This window comes from Cryptotermes secundus, unplaced genomic scaffold, assembly GCF_002891405.2.
Source record: "Cryptotermes secundus unplaced genomic scaffold, Csec_1.0 scaffold1859, whole genome shotgun sequence".
NCBI classification, from domain to species: Eukaryota; Metazoa; Arthropoda; class Insecta; order Blattodea; family Kalotermitidae; genus Cryptotermes; species Cryptotermes secundus.
This window is the reverse complement of record NW_019734348.1, coordinates 16,628-32,819: the sequence shown is the minus strand read 5'-3', so window position 1 is coordinate 32,819 and position 16,192 is coordinate 16,628. Positions and strand designations below refer to the sequence as shown.

The 16,192-nt window shown below is 42.2% G+C and overlaps 1 protein-coding gene across 1 annotated transcript in view; it reads left to right on the top strand.

Moving 5' to 3' along the window:
- The first annotated feature begins 11,050 nt into the window (after window positions 1-11,050).
- Window positions 11,051-16,192, top strand: part of LOC111868720 (chymotrypsinogen 2) — a 20,251-nt gene continuing 15,109 nt past the window's right edge. Inside the window, exon 1 of the mRNA XM_033753147.1 lies at window positions 11,051-11,059. The gene's annotated coding sequence lies outside the window, so the exon portion shown is untranslated. The remainder of the gene's footprint in view (window positions 11,060-16,192) is intronic.

Here is a 16,192-nt window from a genome sequence, read left to right as displayed (position 1 = left end):
GGCATGATAGTATGTGGGATGTTCCCATACTATAATGTAACACTATCTGCATTCAGAAATTAAAATTGTAAGAATTTACTTTAGATTTGAAATTAGGCCCACAGTATAATGAGAACATGAGAAGTTTCTTAAGTTGTTGTCATCATCACATCCATGGATATTTTCACTTTCTGTAGGTGCCTTTGACTCTTTTCTCTGTTCCACATGGTCATTTTTTCTAATATTTTATGTTGAAAATAATTCTAAGTCTTTTATATATCAGTACACCTGGTCATTCTGTATGATTTTGGTCTCCCACAAAGTTTCCTTAACATCATTTACATGTCTGAAGACACATCTTATTATTCATTTATATAACATGGCAATCATTATTTCTGCAATATTATCTTTAAAATGTTATTTATAATGTAAATTTCTGTAAGAATAACGTTTATGCACGCTGTGCATCTGTGTCTTGGAGGTCAATATTTTGTGGATTGTAGATTGCACAGAGAAGTGCAGAGATGCACAGAGTCATAGAATATGATGGCAATGTAAAATCATTTTGTATAGAGTCACATAATGGGGAGAGATATGAAAGCATTGTTCACAAGTTCATCTGCCTGTCAAAATATGTGCTGAAGATGGAGGCGATACGTTCTTCTGAAACGTCGGTTAACACAATATCTACACAGTGCCCCATTCCAGAAGACTGCTTTCTTCATTCTTCAATATGGTGAACATTCAACGAGATACAAAGAAAAATATTTTTTGAGCATGTGTAGTGTGACTGGCTTCTTAATTATATAATTATATCTAAAATATATAAATATCCACACGAAATAAGCAAGAAACAATTTGGAAAATAAATTTACTAAACTGGAACATAAGTTGCACATTTACTTATGCTTATTATGGATTCTTCTCTGTGTGTAAAGCGAACGAAAAATGGAAAGGCAACGTCTGTCCAGTTCCTTGTTTCGTCACTTCTAAATCAAACAGCTCAATGGAGTCTACTATGGTAATTTTAAGGTTAAATTGTCCCTGTGCTTACTAAAGCGCCACGCCATTAAACCTGTGTGGTTGGAGGTATACCCACATATACAGTAAAACTTGGTTATAGCAACATCGGTTTCTGCGACACCTTGTCTATTGCGTCAAATATTCAATGGTACGTACTAATTCCTCATAAAGCAACTGTTTTTATACCTTGCTTAGTACGACATGCACAAATGCATCAACCTCGTATGTAACGTCATTTTCATTCCTGAATTTCTCTGATATCGTGGGAAAGTTCGATGTGTCTGCCCACCCTCACTTTCTCTACTTGCTGACGTGACTGTCCTGGAAGAATACGACCGCGGGCTGCAAGAGGAGCGTGGGTTTTATGCGAAAACAAGGGTGTGGGGTGGGACTGCGTGAATAGTGCAAGAGGACGTGGCAGGTTGTTAACTGCATTCCTTTCCTAGAATCTCGTCTAACAGGACCTCACATTGTCTACTTACCCTATAGTGTTCCTGCCTAAACCCAGAGAAGTGCAGTAGCGAAAACATGGCAATGAAAAGGAAAGTTTTAAGCATTGAAGAGAAAGTTAAAGTGATTCGTGAAATATTGTGTGTATTGTCAGTGAAAAGCGCTGTAATATGTCTTTGATATTACACATTTGGGCAATTCCACGTTAATGTTACGTTAGTCTGTACTTAACTACGTATTTCACTAAAAAATGCAACATTTTAACTCGGTTTTTGGTAGATTTTTACGTGACTAACATAAGGCTACTGTGGAAGTGCCCATTTCGGTTACAACGACATTCGTTTATAACGACACTATTTTTAGGTCCCTTTGATGACGTTATAACCAAGTTCTACTGTACTCGTATTTTTAACATCGGCGTTAGATGGACATGAATAGTAAGCTTCATGACCCGGGAGATACACTCGGTGGTAAATACCACGGTGCCCATTGGACAGGAGTCTCAGAGCTCGGAGTATGTGGAGGAGAGAGCATCTTTTGCCCCCTCCAATCACAGAACCAACATCCTCGGTTCTTAGCCCGGAGGCTAAGAACTATATCGACAGACAATTTTAAAATGGGTCTGTGTGGAGATGTGAAATATATAGAACTGATGATAGAGGCTAACGAGAGACTTTTGTGAGCGAGGTAATGGACTTTCTGACTCATTTACTTATAGGGATTTTCTTCACAATCAGCTGCCAAGGAAGACACTGCATTCTTTGCCAAAGGAAATAAAATGTTTAAGTTTCCATCGATAGGCATGAAGATAAACAATTGGATATCTTTTTGTACTTGTAATCCTGTACGGATTTGTTTTATTTTATATTATAAATCAGCAAAATTGATGATTACAGATGTCTGTTACACTTGTTTGTTGTCCACAAGCAGTGATATTGGTCGTGCATTGCGAAATCACAACGCGAGACTAATATTACTGTTAGACTTGCCATTTTGTATACCCAGAATTCAATTTGCGGTCAAGATGCATGAAGCAAGAACACACAGCCTTACAAATTAGAAGACTCACAAAGACGGTTCCGTCTTCAGTTTATGGGCCAGTTTCATGTCAGCTGGCCCCATGATTAGGATCAGCTTTGCCAAATGCTCTCAATTCATGCAAATGTTTACTACTGCTAATTCACTTCAGTGCTTAACAAAGGCTAAAATCTAAACGGAGGCAAGCACTGAAGAAAAATTATACATTAACACAGATGATGTGCAAATAACAAAAAGGTAAAAAGGTAAAGCTACCCCTGTAAGAGGTCACGGAAGCCCATAGGCTTGTGAGCCGTTGAGGGTCCCGCATTATCTAGACAATCGGCTCACAGATGGCGGTGAGGTTATCAGCCTTACGCGCCGGCCGCCCTTTATCCCCAGGAAGATTCGTGGTACTCATTTCTGTTAGAGGCTGAGTCAACCCCAGGGCCATAGTGCGGCTGGAAAGATTAGGTAAATTGAAAAAATTCACCTCATCGGGACCCGAACCCGCGACCTTCCGGCTTGTAGCCGATGATGTGTGAATAAACATAGAATCTTATATGTAATCCTATACATCACGGCCAGTGAGAATGTAGTTGTGTACGGGATATTACAGTATCTATTCACGATGCCAAGTTGTAGAATTTACAGATCCCTACAGACGCAAGTGTCTACAGGAGATGGGTTATTGAGTCTTCTGTCAACGACACAACATGGGAGCGACATTTTCTGGTTTCTGGTTGTTGCATTATGCATGCAAGCTCTCATGCATGTGGCATTTTACGTTTTTCTCTTAGCTCCCACAGATGGTTCCTCTTGGGTCTGGTTCATATAACCTACCTTGTGGCGGTCCTGTTGTCCGGCGATAGGGACTAGCATTGTCGATTGGCCAGATGAGTAAGCCTTTTACCTGAGGATGGAGACAGAATCCAGTCTAATTTCGGGAGTTAGTATGTGCTGTGATTGCAGTTTAACAGAAACTGAAGCTGTAACAGCTTAGTTAGCAAAAAGATTGGCTATGGGCAAGAATATATTTTTTTTCCAGTTCCCGGCGGAGGTAACAGTCATTTTCACCAACATTGTGTCCAGAATGGCTGTTGGCCCAATCAGCCTTGTATCGAACGTGTACTGTGAGAGCTTATAGGGGGTTAATGCATTCAGGGCGTGGAACTGATCATCCATTACCGAGATTAATAGTATATGGCAAAAGACGTATTTTCTTCAACAGATCCGCTAATCATCCGTCCGCTAGGAAGGTGGGTGAACCCCAGAGTCGTTCAGGACACGGTGGCGAAGGAAGGAGTCCCTATATGTTAACCTGAAATCGAACCCAGGTCATCCACCCAGTAGCCAGTCACTTTATCGCAAGAGTAATTTTTTTAATTGTAGAAATAAATGTAAATACAAAAGAGGCCTAGGCAATGCCCATCCGGCCTTCTGTGGCACGTTCTAATAAACATCTTATTCTATAATAGCGATAACCCTGCGATTGGCAAGAGTAATTTCAAGGGTAGCTGATTCATCTGCCACCTGTCATTGAAACGTATAACTACTTGCAGAGCCGAGCCCTTGAAAGTACTGAGTGGTATTAGATTCCATCTCCACCGAAAGATGGCTCTGTATACATGGCCGTCGGTGTATGCTGCTCCACCCATCGTCTAACATCCTGGGAACGAAGTACATCTCAGGTGTAAGTCAGGGCAGGATATATATAGTCTGCAATAATGCGGAGGTAGAAATATTGCAGAAAACCAACGAAAGAGACAGAAGAAAAGTAAAGAGTAAATTCACTTTTGTAAATCATTCAGATAATACAAAATTCTAGAAGAATTTTGTAGAGAATCCAAATGATGGGTGATACAAGGAGGTTAGGTGGGTGAACAGAGAAGTCGTGAAATTATTTTACATGTTTTATAAGAAAACACTTGCAAGACCGACTTACGGAGAGGATGATTGTATTGAAGTATATCAGTGATGATGATTATGATGATCACGGTGTTCAGGTGGTCTAAGGCGGCGTTGGACCACTTGAAAGTATGGGTCAAGTGCTTGAATCACATTCGAGGTCTATGGATGAGCATTTTTCTGTGTTCTTGTTGTTACGTCCTTATGGCCTAATGAAGGGAGATTTTAAACTCCGGGGCTCCAAGGCTGGAACTGTCGCAACCGGGGAAGTTGGTAAACAAACACAGCTTGCTTAACGCATGGCAAGTCTCGCTTGGAAACGCTGAACTACTATCAGTTGCAACACGTGTAGTAATTCTGACAGTTTATTGATGGTAAGAAGAAATGCTAACTCGCAGAAGTCTTCAATTATACAGTCCCTATGTCACTGGCTATGGGCAGTCGAATTGCAAGTATCTAGGATAGGCTATGCGCTATGCCCCGTAGCCTACCCATGACGTAGCTACAGCACCGCAGAAGGGAAACCCACACCAAGAGAGCCATGGGACACAGGCTGTTCTGCTACTTCGGCGTCGCACCGTTCTGCAGCAAAGTAAGTGAATACACGTCGTATTTCTGACGGCCAAGGAAGACTAAATAAATATGAAATTATGTAACTTAGCTCAACCCTAGATGAGTATGTACACAGTGCAAGTATACGTAGACAATATAAGATTTTCAGTGTTACGCGTTTATTCCCTAGAAACGCAATCACCTGTGAAACGGAAACGTTGCTGATAGTAACAGGCCGCGAAGGTCCATAAGGATGTGAGACATTGAGGCTCCCACATTTTCTCTAGAAAATCGGCTCACAGATGGCGGTAAGGTTGTCAGCCTTACGCACCGGCCGCCCCTTACCTCCCAGGAATATTCCTGCTACTCATTTGTGTTAGAGGCTGAGTCAACCACAGGACCATAGTACGGCTAGAAGAATTAGATAAATTAAAAAAATCCACCTCATCGGGCCTCGAAGCCTCGACCTTCCAGCTTTTAGCATAGTGCCTCAACGAACTATGCTACCGCGTGCCCCTTATAAACTTGTGCTACTGTTATCTAATGACTCGGATCCTTGTTCAGCCAAAATCTTCTTGTGGGCGCCACTGTGCAGTGGTTCGGCGACTCCACTCTACTATTTGCAAGAAAGTACAATTTGACAACAACTGATATAATTAATAACATAGGAACATCACCGCAGATTGTACTGAATTAATTCGCTATCCTTGTTCTAGCTACCCTTTCTCAGTGTGGTAGGAACGTGACGGGGGGGGAGCTCGAGAAACTTTTCACAATAATTACACACAATCGACAGTAGGTATTTGGGTTGCAGTGGATTCGCTTTCAAGCCAAAGTAGACCACGTCTGAAATCGAACATGCAGTGACAACGATGCCTTTATCTGATCCTGTTTCCAGGATATGTCATCTTAGCGCGGATGGCCTACCAATCACACGAGCCAAATGTCACGTTATTAGCCTAAAGCCACCAATAACAGGAGAGCTATGGTAGAGGAGCGAATTAAGTTTCAAGGTCACTCTAGGGAATGATAAATTATCACGCAGACCAGGTGTACTATATATCTTGAAATATCTGGAACTTGTTTATATGTTTTTCTTTATTTCAATGTTGTTTATACGTACTTAATAATGTTACAATGAGACTGAATATTGTTAGTTATAAATCAGATTATATATCAACTTTAGCTGCAATTTTGACCAGTTCTTCTTGGGAGTTCAATACAGTTTTACTCAGGGGTCACTTTAGTCTATATGACGACTGCAAATGTTTCGTAAATTTTTCCCTTTTTTTATTTCTTTTTTTTCCTTTTCTTATATTAGTTCTGTGGAAAGCAAATGGAAAAACTACCACATTATCACTAATTAAGTGGAGAAACTGTTTTGGAAGAGACTGTGGACCTGTCGTCTGACAGATTACTGATGATGATGATGATGATATTAGTTCGCCTTTCATCAGAGATACCGCGCAATAGAAATACATCTTTAGGTACTATTAAATTTAAACGTTCATTTGGATCTAATTGCTTTCAGGGTCGGATTTAGAGTTGTGGGGCCCCTGTCAGTAACAACAGATGCAGGTTGACATTTCTAGTTCTCATTTCTTGCAGCATAACTAAGAATATAAACTAACGTTTCCTGATTTTAGAGCAGGAAACATCAAAGTGAAACATGTGCATTCTACATGATCATCGAAAAAGGATGCCGGAATTATAAAAAACCATTAAACATATCGACATGATTCAAGTGTCAAATTGCTAGGAAATGTCTCAAGATTTTTACTTATTCTAGTGTGCTTCGATATGCCCTCCATTTGTCCCTCAGCAGAAATCGAGACAATATTCGATCTCTTGCCCAATCCGCTGTTTCACATCTGAAGTTACCGTTGTGAGGGCTGCTGTGATCCTGTTCCGCAGGTGCCCAAAATCCTGAATCTTTTCCACATACGCAATATTCTCCACGTATCCCCACTGGAGTCCATCGGTGTAAAATCTGGGCTTCTGAGAGGTCAGAATATTGGTCTGCCCCTCTAAATGCGGGCGCTGGGGAACATCTTATTCAGCGTTTCAGCCGACAAAAGCATCTCAGCTTCGCTCGCTAAACACCATCAACTGAGCATATAGAAAACTTACGTTCTTTCGCTGTATTTTAAAACTTGAATTATTTCAATACGTTTAACAGTTTTTGAATGATAGGTTTTTATAATCCCGGCATTCTTTATCGACGACCCTGTAGTTATATTTCCTGGAGGCCCCGAATCCGGCCCTAATTACTAATCCCCTCAAAGAGGGAGTATACAAGTAAACTGCACCCATTCCCAGATGTAGCCTAAATTAATCTGTAGGACTTCAGGCTTTCACGGTTGTGACAATGAAAATCACTTTTCTGAGATGTGACACCGTGTAATCTTGTAGGTCGTTATTGACATTTAGGAGGGAAATTCTTCATCCGTCTTTAAGGTGTGCCTCGGACATTGTTAGTCCTTTGATGTGTAAACATTGCCAGCCGCCATGGTGACTGCGTGACCCCTCCCCACTGTTGTCGCGCTGCTGATGATGACAGTGGACAACGCTAGTTGCTTCACAACTTTCATCACGACCAAGCGTCGTTATACCATTCTTATTTCGCTATTCGCAACCGTTTTCAGTCGTTATCGACACATCACAACTGTTTACCAAGCGAACATCCCGTCTTACGTTAGACAGGTACAGTGTGGAGGCGGGTTCGAATACCTCCACCGTAACTCTTCGAGTCGTAGGGGGAGACGAAAAGGGAACCCAGTGGCTGGGGGTGTAACTGCGCCACCCTGTTCCTGGGGGATACAAATACGAGGACCTGGCCCTCCAGGTTGGTGCACCCTCGATTCTGGGACAGTAAAACATGGCCATATGTCCCGCGTGATTCGAACCGGAGAATGACTGCGCTGGCGAGACCCAGCAGCATTTTTAAATGATAGACCCATCCTCTCGTTAGAGAGGATGTTACATAAGGACTGTGACCGCAAGGGTTCAGTTGAAAACAATCGATGGTCTTGAGTCTCAAGGGGCTTGGCGGCAAGACGAACTGATTGGCGGTAAACCGCCAGTCGTAAAGTAACAGATTCAGATTCAAGGTATCCCACTCCGTGAACAGTATGCGTTACTCTTGGCTCTCACACCAAGCCGATCTACAGAAACTCTGCTGAATATAAAAGGCAAAGTTGTCCCTGTGCTTCAATAATTAAGTACTAAGCCATGAAGGAGTATGGGGGGGTAGATGTATAGATCCACATTTTCTTGACCTCGGCATTAGCTGGAGGTGAGTGGTCAGCTTCACGCCCCTGCCGTCTTATCCCCCGGGGAACATATTGCCTGCAAAAGATCTACTGAAATCGTAGCCTCGCGACTATGAGAACATATAGCGTACAAAGGTTCCACTGAAACCGTAGCCTCACGACTATGAGAACATATAGCGTACAAAGGATCCACTAAAGTCGTAGCCTCACGACTATGAGAATATATAGCGTACAAAGGATCCACTGAAACCGTAGCCTCACGACTATGAGAACATATAGCGTACAAAGGTTCCACTGAAACCGTAGCCTCACGACTATGAGAACATTTAGTGTACAGAGAACATGCAAGTAATTGTACTGATTACAAAAGAGCACGCCTTTCCTGCTTCCTGTGTAGCAGTGAGTTCCGACATTTCAAGGTGTAAGATCATGGATGAACAAAATACTGTCCTCGGGTCCGAGGTGGAAGAGTTTAATTGGCAATAGGGTACGTTCGGATAATAGCTTATTTACCTTACTTCCTTTATCATTGTTTCCGTGGTTATTTGTAATATAGATAGTGCTTTAATCGAAGAAAATAGCGGGGCTGTTCGATATTTTGGCCTTAATGTACGTATTCATTTGCTGTACCTAGAGCACGTGGGCACGGGAATGTCAGGTGCCGCACACTTCAGGTTCCGCTCATCATATTTAAATAAGTTTTTGAATGGGGAAAAATATCTTTTTAGATGCGTTTTAATTCAGCACCTTAACATACAGAGGAAATCCTGCGGTCTGAGCCGGGATAGCGCAGTCGGTATAGGACTGCTTACGGGCTGAACGACCGAGGAATTGGAGTTCGAGTCCCTCTAGGGTCAAGAATTTTGTCTTCACCACTTCGTCCAGACCGACTCTGGGGCACACCCAGCCTCCTATCCAATGAGTAACGGAGGTTCTTTCCAGGGGGTGACCACTTACCTTCAGCTAGTGCCGAGGTCAAGAAAGTGTGGATCTATACATCCTCTCCCCATACGCCTACATGGCGTAGTGCTTAATTAGCTAAGCACAGGGACAACGTCACCTTTACTTTTACCTACTACGAGCTACGCTAGTCACAGGAAACCATGACTTGTGACTTGGTAGTCCGATATTTCGCCTGAAGGACTGAATAAAACCACGAAAACTTCAGTCAGAAGTAGTGTCTTGGTCGAGGTTTTAACCTGATGAATATGAATCTAGAATTGCCATTACCGCAGCCTGCTCGGTATTTAGTTAGTCAGTTAGTTAGACAGTCAGTCAGTTAGTTAATAAGTTATTTTACAACCTGTCAAGAGAAATGTATTGCAGTGGTGATAATAAGTGGTATGAGTATATCACTGTATTGCATTCAGCATGTTGAGTCAAGTGATAACTCGGTAAGTGTTAGGTTCGAATTTCGACCGGGACATCCACTATCCCAACTGAGTGTTTTCGTGGTTTTACTCACTCCATCCAGGCAAGTTCTGCGATAATACCTTACATTAGGCCACGGCATCCTTCTTCCAAATCCTTTTTAATTAATTATTTACTATCGTCCAAACATTCGCTCCAATGTACAGTGGACCTCGATAATACTAGCTGATTGAAGCACCGGGTAGTTTCGGAGTGTCAATTCGTTCGGATTATTTGATTTAAAATAAACAAATCGAATGTTTTTGAAAAATCATCAATTAAAATGTATAGGCGTGTTTTGTATATAGTGAACCAAAATTCTGTAAACAGTCATACTTTTTAAATATGGTCATTAAGTGACGAGAGATTGAAAAAAAAAACTGCATAATGTGGAACTTCGTAACTTGTACTCCTAGCCAGACATAATTACAATGATGAAGTAAAGGAGGACGATATAGGTAGGGCATGTAGCACGAAGGAGGGAGAAGAAGAATGCATATAGGATATTGGTGGAAAATCTAGAAGGAAAGAAACCACTAGGAAGACCAAGACGTAGGTGGGTGGATAATGTTAGAATGAATCTTAGTGAGATAGAATGGGATGGTATGGATTGGATTGATCTGGCTCTTGTGAACACGGTAATGAACCCCCGGGTTCCACAAAATGTTGCTGCACAACTGGCGGCTTAACTCCATGGAGTTAGTTAAATGTAGACATGAATTTTCTGGCGGCACACGGAAACCGGGATAACCTCTCACCAGCCAGAGAGAGGCAGGTCTACTAACGCAGAACATGTTTCACAAGAATTAATTTTTACTGCAAGGAAGTGAAACAGTTTTATTAAATTTGTAATTTTTGAAGGTGCAGATATATTCGGCGATACTAAGTCAGTTCGGGTTAACATGGTCTCTGATTACCCAGGATTCACTGTAATCTGAGTCACTAAGTGCATTAAGTGAACTCCGAAAACTATAATAAAACATTGCAGACTAGAGTCATCCCTTATCTGGAAGGATGTGCAACAGTTTACATGTGTGGCACAGTATCTTCAGTAATATGCAATTTCATTCCGGATTTAATTTCTTCAAGGCGTTGTTAAGCTGATGTTCTGATTTCCCCCCCCCCCATTGTTTGCACCTACACAGTGTTGACCTTCACTCCTGATTCAGTTTTAGTATCGCAACCTCAATTTAGATCTCGTAGAGAGGCTGAAGATGGTCCTCCTCCCCTCAGGCCCCGTGCACGGATGAGAAAGTTGTTTCTTTGCCTAGCGCAATTCAGTCGTCTTCTGTTTGTCAGTGAGTACTGCGTTACTCCAGTCTGCATGCCTCTGCACATGCGCGCGAATGTAAGTTAGCGTTTTCTATGTGACAGATTGCTCCAGAGAGAGAAATTATTGGACGCTGACGTCTGATTTTTCCTTCAGCTACTTGTGTATCAGCGTGCGGGTAACGTACGTAATCACTAATTAAAAATAAGCACAGAATAAATTAGATTTAATTGTTATTGACTGACATCTGACGATAGCGACTGAAAACAAGATTTTTCTTTGTACGTCCTTTGCATACGGAATGTAGTGGTAACTCTGTTAACAATTCTTTGTATTCGGGAGATCACAGATTGATACCTCGACACGGAGGGAGCCAGTCCTTATTGAGGTTTCGCCTGGTTCTCCTCAGTTCCCCAAAGAAAATGCTGGGACAATACCTTAAATTAAGCCAAACCGCTTCCTTTCATATCTCTTGCAAATTATTCGCTAATCCTCCTATAATTACAAATAAAAGAGGTAAAGTTATCACTGTAACAGGCCGTGGAGGCCTCTATGGTTGTGAGACGTCGAGGCTCCCATATTTGCTAGACAATCGGCTCACAGATGGCGGTGAGGTTGTTAGCCTTACAGACCGGCCTACCTTTACTGCCAAGAAGATTCCTGGTACTCATTTCTGTTAGAAGCTAAGTCGGCCCTAAGATCATAGTGTGGATGGAAGGATTAGATCAGTTGCAAAAATGAAGTGACCTCAAAGAAATCGAACCCGAGATCTTCCAATTCTTACATTTCGTTAATGTTATTCGTCTGCTTGTTTATTTCGAAAGCTACTGGATGTATATCGATGAAACCTGGTACTGGGTGGTTCACACAAAAGTATTTTGTGCGAACTTAATTCCGACGCGTAGCCGAGAGGTTGGTCTAGAAGTAAACACAGAGAAAACTAAGTATATGTTGCAGTCTCGTCACCAAAATGCAGGGCAAAATCATGGCATAAAGATAGGAAACAGATGTTTTGAAAATGTGGCACAATTCAGATATTTGGGAACAACGATAACAGATCGAAACCTGACTCAGGAGGAAATTAAGGGGAGATCGAACTCGGGTAATGCTTGCTACCATTCAGTCCAGAAGCTTTTGTCTACTCGTCTGTTGTCTAAAAACATAAAAGTTAGAATATACAAAACTATAATTTTGCCTGTGGTTCTGTATGGGTGTGAAACTTGGTCTCTGACATTAAAGGAGGAACATAGACTAGGGTGTTTGAGAACAGGGTGTTGAGGAGAATATTTGGACCGAAGAGAGATGAAGTGACAGGAGGTTGGAGGAAACTGCACAATAAGGAGCTTCATAACTTGTACTCTTCTCTAAATATAATTAGAATGAAGAAGTCAAGGAGGATGAGGTGGGAAGGACATGTAGCACAAATGGGGGAGACGATGAATGCGTGTTGGATATTGGTGGGAAAGCCAGAAGGAAAGAGACCACGGGGAAGACCAAGGCGTAGGTGCGTGGACAATATTAAAATGGATCTTAGAGAGATATGATCTGGCTCAGGATAGGGACCAATGGATGGCTCTTGTGAACACGGTAATGAACTTTCGGGTTCCATAGAATGCTGGGAAGTTCTTGAGTAGCTGCAGAATTGACGGCTCCTTCAGAAGGGCTGAGCTCTGTGAGTAAGTATAAGCAAGCCGATCGGTTAATTATAAACCTTTAACTAACTAACTCCTTGGAGCTGGGTCATTTTTGAGAAGCCATCACTTTGTCATCCACTCAAGAACTTTCCAGAATTTGGTGGAATCCGAAGGTTCATTGCCTATCCTGAGCCATATTAATCCATCCCACAACTTCCCATCTTATATCTCTAAGATAAATTTTAATTTCATCGTCCCATCTACGTCTAGGTCTCTACATTTTAGTCATATTTTTCAAAATTTCTTATGCACTCCTCTCGCATGTGTGCATCTTGTTCTGCCCATCGTATCCATCTTGATTTCAGCATTCTAATGTCTGGCGAGAAGTGCAACTTACGAAGCTTTTCTTCAATGCATAAATTGCATAATAATTAAATCCTTCTTTAAGTTAATCTCAAGTTTAAAAAAAGTAACCCTTGGCAGAAGCAGTTCCACCACATAAGGATACCGGTATGCAGTGATACAGGGGCACACAAACGTTCACATATTAGGCGGGAATCGAAACCGCGATTTGGGTGTTCCCTTAGCCAAAGAAATTAGTAGGAACTCGCACCGGAATTGACTTAGGACATTTAATTAAGGATAAACTACTATCATGTTTATTATCCCTATTCTCTATTTTATTTTAATATGTTATATGACATTGGGAAATTCGACGTTCTCGCGGCCGAGTCCATGAAGATTCCTCCGAAACGTCAGTATCCGCCCATAAAACTACGCGTTCTCGCAGCCCAGAATAACAAAATTTTAATTATTTTAAACTCTTTCTCCCTCTCATTCTGCTCCATTTCCTTATCCTTACTATTCTTTTTTTTCTCTCCTCTTTTTTCATCTTCTTTGTTCTTCATTTCTTCCCTATGTTTTTTCTCTTCAGCTTCCCTTCTTCTCGTCATTCGTCTTCTGCAGCTCATAATCTTTCTGTCACGTCAATTCATTTATTTCCTCTTTATTCTCTATTCTTATTCCATTTCTTCCTTTGCTCTCCTTTTATAGCTAGTTCCTCTTACATTTCTCGTTTTGCTTTTTCTGTTTAAATATTCCGGTCAGCACAGTTGTGGCTTCAGTGTCTGGAAGGGCTATGCACACGCACCCATAAATCTGTTATGTACTGTAAGATATTGTGTGCTTTGTGGTACTGACCCATATTTTAGGGTGCTTCATTGTCGAAATGTCTGAGAAATGTTATCCTGTAGAGGCCTCGTTATATTCTGATCTTCCGTCCACGGAGTTCTGAATGTTGTCTCCATGATTTAGAAAATCTGTACAGTTGAGGAGAACATATTTCGAAACAGGCTGTGAAGTCCAGACGAAGTTTCAGCCCGCAATGCCTCATTTGGATCCGCTGTCCCTGAATGTGTAACTGTGTAGGTTCATAAGCACTGGACCATGTGGTAATTATGAACACCTTCTAGGCAAGTCATGATATGCAGGTCCGGGATGTCGTAACGCCTTAATTGATATTTTACGTAGAAAAAGTTCCCGTTTCTTGTTTTATATTTTCCCCCCATTGTTTGTGTGGTTAGACCTTCTTTACACTCATAATACTCGTATATAGTTAACCATAACGGGGAGGTATTCTAATTTCTTACTAGAAATAATATTTAATACATTCTGTTCGGTGTGAAAACTTGATATCTTAAACTTACGAGTATTCCCTTTTTAATTCGATCACAAAGAGGGCCGGGCTGGGGGGTCAAACAAAACAAAAAAAACTCCGTGGCCTGTAGTCCTCAGGCGAACGATACCGACCGAGCGACCGCCGCTTGTCGGCGGAGTTAGTGCCAACTTAAGCGGATAGAGGGTGTCGCGTGGTCAGCGCAACGGATGGCTGCGGGGATCGGGGTGTTCAAAATGTGGGAGCCACTACCAATAACAAAAAATTTAGGTTATGACAAATTATATATTTCTTTTCTTCTTATTTCTTATAGAAACTAAATTTTCGTGATTTTAGAGGAACAAATTTGTCAGTAAAATTTGCATATTTTTTTCTACTTTGCTGAGATCCCGGAACGACCAGGGCCGACGTTAAACATTGTCGACCGGGTCCCATTTGCATTCTGGTCGGCCCAATACAGCGCCTACCTTACATGAAGATCAGAGAGAATTTCTGTAAATTCGGTTCATTTTTCGAAATATATTGGTGGATAGCATTAACATATAGAGGCCCACATCCCATTCGTGTCTGAAAGGTAAAGCTATCCCTGTAACAGGCCGTGGAGGCCCATAGGGCTGTGAGACGTCGCGGCTCCCACATTTTCTAGACAATCGGCTCATAAATGGCGGTGAGGTCGTCAGCCTTATGCGCCGGCCACCCTTTACCCCCAGAAATATTCCTGGTACTCATTTCTGTTAGAGGCTGAGTCGACCCCAGGGCCATAGTGCGGCTGGAAGGATTAGGTCAATTGGAAAATCCAGTGACCTCATCGGGAATCGAACCCGCGACCTTCTGGCTTGTAGCATAGTGCCGCAATCAACTACAGGTATGCTACCTCTTACTCCTCCCATTCGTATTTTTTTTCCTTGGCACTGCAGCCCCAGTGGGCCTAGGCCTACCTCCATGAACTTCTCCTTTCACTTCGGCCCATTTGCATCTACTAAACTAAATTCCATAACCTGTGCCCAGCCAAGTGCCGGATAAGAGATGAAGCCCCCAAATTAAGAACCGAGGATATGATAATGTGCTTCGTGGCTAGGGCGCTCGCATCCCTCAGCGGGGTGGGTGCTATAACAAATGAGTATGGAATAATGCTGGTCTCCATTAAGGTCTATAATTCGTATCTGAACGTTTAGTTTCGTGCTTGATGAAGCACAACGAAAAGATCAATGATCCGAGTTGCGAAGAGAGATATCTGCAATAAATTACGAACTGGAGGATACGATGGAGCATAGACAATTCACGTACGTTCTGAATGCACACCTTTCTCCTCTTATTCTCACAGCCGGCTGATGGGAGGTGCGTTGTGACGTCATGTTGTGCAAGGGAAGGGAAATCCGTGCTGATGTGGGTCAGTGGGTCTCTCGGAGAGGAAAAGTGAACTGCCAGAGGAGGACGCTTGGATGACCTTCCCCTGACGTCATCACCAAACACGAGTGATTCTCTTGCTCTCTCTAAGACTCTTTGTACTTTGCTTATTTCGCAACCCTTTTCATCACCTGCAAAGAACATACGCTTGAAAACCGGTAGTTCAGTCGGTGTAGTTACTAAGTTGCGGGCCGGGCGTTCCTGACAGGAACAAAATTGTATCTCTTCTCAACAGCATCCAGACTGGCTCTGGGACCTGAAGAAGGCCTTTTCCTCAGCCCTAAATAGCTTGGGTCATGAAACTATCCACATCTCCACCTGGCTCCGAGATAGAGAGTGTCACGTGGTCAGCGCAACGGATCCCCACGGACGTTAACCTCGGTTTTCTAGCCCGGAATTTATTATTATTATTGTTATTAACAACATTAATAGCATAAAGCCATTATAGCAAGCAAAACTTCAGCACAGAATTGTCTTCAAAATCTTCCTGTTGGAAATATTCAAATTGTCAAGCATAGCCGAAACCACTATTTACGGCGTCAAACAACAGAACCATAATGCAGTAGGACAGTGGTTCTCAAACTGTGGGGCGCGA